The following is a 7,167-nucleotide window of genomic DNA, read 5'->3' as shown; positions in this document are numbered from 1 at the left end:
AGGCTGCACATACAACTTTATCAGATATGATCGTGGCTAGATGAAGCATGTGTTGTGTAGTGGCTTTACTGTGTGTAAGTCTGCAGCCAAATGCACCAGAATTTATTTTTCCTGCTGTTGTATTCTAAACAATCTATTCTGGGGCACAAATCTGCTGAAAAGTTCCTGTTCGTGTCAGCTATTTGTGGAAGTAAATTACATACAGCCACTGCCTTGATAACAATCACATCACAACTAAACTGGTCTCAAAAGTTGATATGAGCAATATGTGCTGTGAAGCACATTTCCTTCTCCTTGGGCAACAGATAGAGATTCTTCCCTGTAGTCCACGGAGCAATACAAAGAATGCATTCTGCCAGAGCAATCATAACACTGGTATCCACTTGGGAGTTGTCATTGTGCTTCTCTGGATCACAATTCACAGTTGCTGGAATGATACCAATTTGAGCTTCTTTCAAGATAATACAAATAAATATCAGCCCTGATTTGCCTGCCCCCCCTCACCCCCCCCCCCCCCCAACTTTCCTCTCTTCACTCCCTTATCAGCACACAGAGCATTTCTCTCTTTCTTAAGGGTCGAATGAAAGGTCTCTCTTTTCTTGAGAATCAAGGCAGAGGAGAAGCCTGGTCCAGGACTGATTCATGTTGCACACACTGGTGGGATGTTATGCATGGATAATTGATTGTCGAAGCAGCATGGCCACTGTTGGATCTTGATGGTGCTGCTGAAATGTCACCTTACTGATGTTACAGCGGCGCCGATATTAAAAAGGCTGGTCTCAAAGACTTCCATCTGAGCACACTCCTCTCCCACTGTGTCTGGGAGAGACAGCACTGTTTGTCAGGCTTCTATTTCAGAGAGACAGATCTTGCATTCGAAACCTTATCTGCACAGGACAGTGCACCCATTTCCACAAGTGCATTGAACATTTCCAATCATAGGGATATATCAGTCTCCTTTTAAAGTGGAAATCAAACGTTTGGGAATAGTGAGAAAGAAAAAATAGAAAAACATAATTGAGATCTCATGGGATTTATTTATAGGTGGTTTGTCTTCTCCCAAACCCAGAAAAATTACACTCACTTGCAGCAAGCATCTCCTTTAACAACAAGAAAGAATCCATCATATTTGTGGCAATGTTTTCATACCAGTTCCAGGGAATTTTAATAGAAAATTGTTGGAAAGGTCTCAGACACTAAGTCAGATAATGTAGTAGGCATTTAAATAAAAAAGTAGGGGATTAAGTGGGTGGAATCCAGTTTAATTTCAGAGTTAGGATAGTATACTTAAAGCTGAGCTGGGACTGGTAAATGTGTTAATCTATAAAGGCTTACACAGGTAAAATTAAACTGCACCTGCATGCGTTTTTACCACTATAATGCTTTGCAAAGAGAGACCATTGGGTAGCTATTTCCTATACGAAGAGAAAAACTTCACAAACAGTACAGCTGTTGTCAATTCAGAGGCCTAAAGTGAAAAAAATAAATAATAATTACATGATCAGAATATTTTGTTGTGCTTTAATTTATGCTGAGTTACGAATTAATAAAGTAATTAAGTTTTCAGTAACTAGTCTCAACATAATGAGCAGTCTTCCTGAAAAACATATGATGCATTTAAGTTGTGAATGTGTTCTGGTGTTTAGTTTTCCTGCAAAATTAGTTCCTTAGTAATGTTTACATTGACAGTTTCAGTTATGCTGCAACATTTTTGTTAATCATTGAACCTACATTGTGGATCTTTTGCTTCCTCACAGTGCTCCATACCCTTCTTTTTTTTCTGACATACTGAAACAATTCAGAACTCAGGGCTTCCTCAATAATCAAGTGTGAATGAACATGTAAACTTAGCCAGGTATTAACAGAACTTGGCCTTTTCTCCTTATGCAGTGGTTCATGCTGCTGTGTGGGTCCTGGTTGGCGTGACAAAAGTAAAAGGCAACCAGCCTGAGGAGTAAAGAGGACCGAAAACCAGACAGGCAGGAGCACACCACACTGTTGGGCTGCAACACAAAAAAAGGAGAAAGGAGCATTAACACACACCATATGTCTGCATATTCTGGAGTCTCCGGCGTAAATTTCATTACCCAACGCACAAAATGGACCATCTACAAGACGTGTGTAACGTGGCCTGAGACAGCTACCGTGTGAAAAGCAGGCCGTTATGTGTGAGAGTCATGGCCCGATCTGTCACGCTTGGATTTTTTTAAGGGGAAAAATAGGGGTAGCAGCTGTTTGGTTCACCTGTCCTGTCCTGTACACGGCTCTCCATCAAACCAAAAGCTACTGTCTTCGCCGGCCTGCACCCACACACACGTTCCTCCACAGTAATGACAGATTTAACACTACTATCTAATGTGACAACTTTTACAAGACCACAGCCCCTCTGTTTATCACACTTGTACAATTATATGGTGCTCCATTTGTATAAGCACACTGGTTATAGTGTGAGAGATATCCATAAGGCCTTTAGCCGGCCTGTGCTATGTGTTTTTCATTGGATGCTGAGTGGGATAAATCAACACAAAGACGATGTAATATCCTCATCTTGGACCATGAGGTTGCTGTGTAGGATAAACTACATGATTATGTTCCTTTTTTCAAGGACCTACTTGTCAAAAGTTGGAACTTTTTGTCTGACTTTACTGTCGTTAGCAAAAAATGTCACCATAAACAAGTGATTGAATTATATTTAACTGTTTGCACATATGTTCTCTTGTTTAAGGGGGAAAGTTACTACAGCGCTGCTTAAGCTTTGGATTATCTGTCTGCGTCCTCTGCCTCCTTAGCATCAACATGAATTCACCCACTCAGAGTCTATCACACATCCGCAGAGCTCCCTGAGAGCGAGCGGACCTTAGGGAAGCCCAGGCAGGGGAGGGGGACCTCAACAGAGCTGAGCGAAGCTGAGCGGGGTTGTGGGTGCGCCCATGGGCATGGCCCTCTCACTCTCTGGCAACCACTTTGTTAGGCATACAACACTAATCCTCCTTGTGTCTTTATTGCCCTCTGTGCAGAGGAGCAGGCCGAGGCTGAGGCTGGGGGGAAGCACCGCTGCAGGGCCACTATCATCAGAGCTCCTGTTTGAAGATAGGCCACACTGTACAGCATTAAGACATCTAATAGAGGCAAGCTGAGAGCAAAACAGACTGATACTCTGAAAGACAGAGAGAGAGAAGAAAGAAAAAGGAGAGTCCTCAAATTTACGCCCCCTCTCTTCCTCCTCCTCCTCCTTGGGTGGGGGGTATAATTTGAGAAGAGGCAGATTATTGCAACCAGAAATGACTGTGAGGCAATTCTGGTCCATGTTGTTACACACACTCAATAAGCTAAACAACACATTAATGTGCTGCCTTAATTTATAATACAGCCTCTGTGGTTGAAAACAATTTGTTATGGATTGGATTTACAGGAATCTCATTTTGGATATTCAAAAGCATTTAACACAAATTGTTTAATGAATGTTGTGACATACTGTACACCTTATGTATATATATTTTAGTTTATGATTAGTTAACAGAAGATTATACATCTGAAAACTAAATGATTTCAAGGAGATTCACCTTACAAACACAACTTTTTTTGTTTCATTTTCTTCTGAGTCTTTGCAGGGAACACTACCGAGTTGTCTTTACTCAACTGGCGCCATCTAGTGTCTGCAAGCTGCAGCTGCCTGCAGGAGCAGGTGCATAAAATTCAATGTCACCTTTTTCCCCCCAGATCTCCTCACTGTCTCCCAGCTGTCACCTGAGCGCTTGGCAGCATAAGGTAATAGCATCAAGATGCGATCAAGATTATATGCTTGTCACTCATTCCATGCACTCAGAGGCTTACAGTGTGTGAAACAGACACAAGATAAAGCCTGTGCACAGATGGGAAGATAAACTGCTCCTAAATATTCATCAGTTTTCCGACTGCAAAAATGCAAACCCTGAATGCTGCCATTAGTTCACCAAGAGGGGAACTAGTTAGAAAAATGAGGTAGCGCAAAGAATAAATAAAGATATTTTTTATATCTCTGTGTAGAGGCAAATATTCACTATAAGCACTTTGAATTTTGTGGCACTCCTCCGTGCTTGGGATCTGAATAGGTTTGCTGCCGTATATCTCAAATGAACAGGGCCTCTGCTTGTAAGCTACATCCATATTAGCAGTTTAGTTCCATGTTTACACCGTTTCATATTCTTTGCAATAGTAACAGGATTACTTTGTGACAAACAGTAATTTGTGGAATTCCCTCATTTTAGTTTGAGGATTTTCTTTTTTCTCTGTACCCGTCATATAAAAAAATAAATAAATAAAAAATAGAATAAGTTTCTGCATTCTTGTCCCCCCTGAGGTTTGATTCCAGAAGCCCTTCAGGTTTCTCAGCAGACCTCTGTGAGGACCCAGATAAAGCCGAGCAGAGACAAGCCTTCTGATGCAGGCATGAGGGAGCATGGGAGAAATAATAACATGCCAAGGCATCCATTGATGAAGATGCCTGTTATTCCACAGGCTAATCATATTTCCAAACATAAAAACATACAATACTTACACATTCTGCATACTGAGGATAATAATTTGCTGTCATGTCACACTGACAAGTCAAGACATTTTACATTAATTCCCCACAGTTTCTTACATTACAACTTCTCACTGTCACAAATTGTAGAAAGCACCAAAACAAAGTATGCTTTGTGCTACTTTTGTTTCTCCATCCTCCCAACTTCCCCCAAGATAAAATGTAGGACACAAACAAATAGCTTGATTAAAAATATTACTAATGGTGGGCACTGTTGTTTTTAGCAAATTATAACAAACAAAAGCAAAAGTGCATAAGAAGGAAACTATTCAATAACTGGAAATGAATATATGATGATAGTAAGGGGGTGTATGCCAAAAAAGAAACTACAAGGACCGCCATGAAGAACATCTCAGTGAAGCTCATTTACTGAGTTTTTCATAATTCTGGATCAAAACATAAAGGAAACAAAAAAAAAGCACTCCACCAGACAATCCATTGCTTATAATTTTGCACACAATGTAATATATATATTTTTAATTGCTAGTTGTCTCATGTAATGCACATTAACTATTTCCTGAGTATTGTTTTAGTCACTTACAAAGACTTGACCCTTGATATGAGATGATAAAACCCTGTGCAAACACTTACAGAACTGTATTCATCAGATGTTACTCAGATCGTCTCACCATGTCTCAGCCTTGCTTCTGTGATACAAGTCACTTTGAAACATTTTCCTAGTATAATCATGCACTTGATGATAACATACTGAAGGGAATTAGTAAATGTACATAAGTGAATTAATGTATGGAAATTAGCTCGAGTGCCATTGCGGGTCTGGTTCAGCTGATCCCCAAGCTACATATGTTGGTAATCACCGCTGCTTCTTGAATTCACTCGCAGGCACGCAATCAACAACCTGCTGCCAGCACCCCCTACGCTTTGTCTAATCCGCCATTTCACTGGGCTCTAGTTTGTTGTACAAATGTGACAGTGAATCTCAGTAGCAGAATGCAAGAAGGCACATTAACTAGGATGTACGCCTGCACACTAAAGCCCCAGACATCAAGTCTAGGATTTACACTGGAATATGAGTGCCTAACTTTTTCAACAGATTGGTGCAAAACTTTTCAGACAACTCTTGAACAACTTGGTGATCTTGGAGACCTGTTTTCAAAACCAAATTCACTTAGTTCATTCAGTTGGCCTTGTAAAATAGCTTCATACAAAGTATAATAAGTCTGTGATTCACCAAACTAAAGATTTTTTTTTTCTTAAAGTATAGGTGGCTTTTCCTTTAGTGTCCAAATCAAAGTTGCTTTTTAAGTCTTTGGATTCACAAAAGTAGTGAAAATAACTTAGAAACAGAAACATCTTCCTCAAGCTCATGACATTTTTCCCTGAATCGCTGGCTAATGCCTCCACCTACTGGAAGAAAGAAAGTATTGCCTTGTTACCAGACAGTTACAAGCGAGTTGGTTTAATGTAAGCATGCAGCTTTTGTTAACAGGTTCTTTGCAGTTTGCAGATAAGCTATGAAATATTTTTATTTTAATATCAGTGGCAGTGATTTGCAGATCATGTGAACAGAGGTGGGTCTACAGACTGTTTTGATAAGGTTTCTAGGCAGGAACATGGACCTGGAAAAGGGTGGCACATGTAAATGTGACGTTAAAAAAAGTTAGATTCTAGGAAATAATGAACTGATCATTACAACTAAAATGGCAATCTAATGTAAAAATCGGTTCTGGCCCTACCATTGCCTGTAAGCTGTATGTTATATTGATAATACAGCAATACTATTTTGATATGGTGTAGTTTAACTTTATTTGATATTTCTGAAAATATCTGACCATGTTGAAGTTGATGCCAGCAACATATTTCATTAATATTTGTACCACTGAGTTGCATCAAATTTTCTGTTAACACTGTATATTTTTTAAACATAATATAGAAAATGTTCTTAAATTGAAAATAAAAAAAAATAGTTGCTTGAAAAGGGGGGTTCACATTCAGCAAAGGGCCTTTGGCCAGGATTCAAACCTGGGCCAGCTGTGTCAAGGAAATGTGGCCTCTGTAAATAAGTTAGCAGCTCAACCAGGTGAGCTACACACCACCTGTAAATGGTGCATTTTTAAGAGTGAAAATGTTCCAGTTTAGAGCCTTTGATTATTATGTTTTAATGCTTTTCAGTCATTCCCATGTCTACTGAAGGTATAGATGAGTTGGACTCCAAGGACACATGCTGCTGTAAGACATGCAGAATTTTTACATTTTTGTTCTTTTGTTTGTTTGTTTTTTATTATTATTTTTTCTGTTTACTTTTCACATGTCAGAACATTTTTAGATGTGGGTTTCAAATGGCTTCCAGTATACTATATTATTAATTTGATTGGGAGACATTCATTTGGGGAGACACTGTGGTGCAGTTACCTTTTAGTAAAAAGGTTTTAGGTTTATCCCACTCATTGGCTGGGATCCTTCTTGTGCTGTGGTTTCTTCAGACATGTTTTAAGTTAGTTGGTGACTCTAAATTGAGTGTGAGTTTGTATTATCATCTTTGTCTCTTTGCTGATCCTCAGAAAAACTGCTGACTTGTTCAGGGTACATTTTACTGGGCCAGGCTGTGCCCCCCCTGAATTCTTGAACAGAGTAAAGAAGAT

This window comes from Melanotaenia boesemani, chromosome 3, assembly GCF_017639745.1.
Source record: "Melanotaenia boesemani isolate fMelBoe1 chromosome 3, fMelBoe1.pri, whole genome shotgun sequence".
In the NCBI taxonomy this organism is placed as follows: Eukaryota; Metazoa; Chordata; class Actinopteri; order Atheriniformes; family Melanotaeniidae; genus Melanotaenia; species Melanotaenia boesemani.
Note: the sequence above shows the minus strand (reverse complement) of the source record.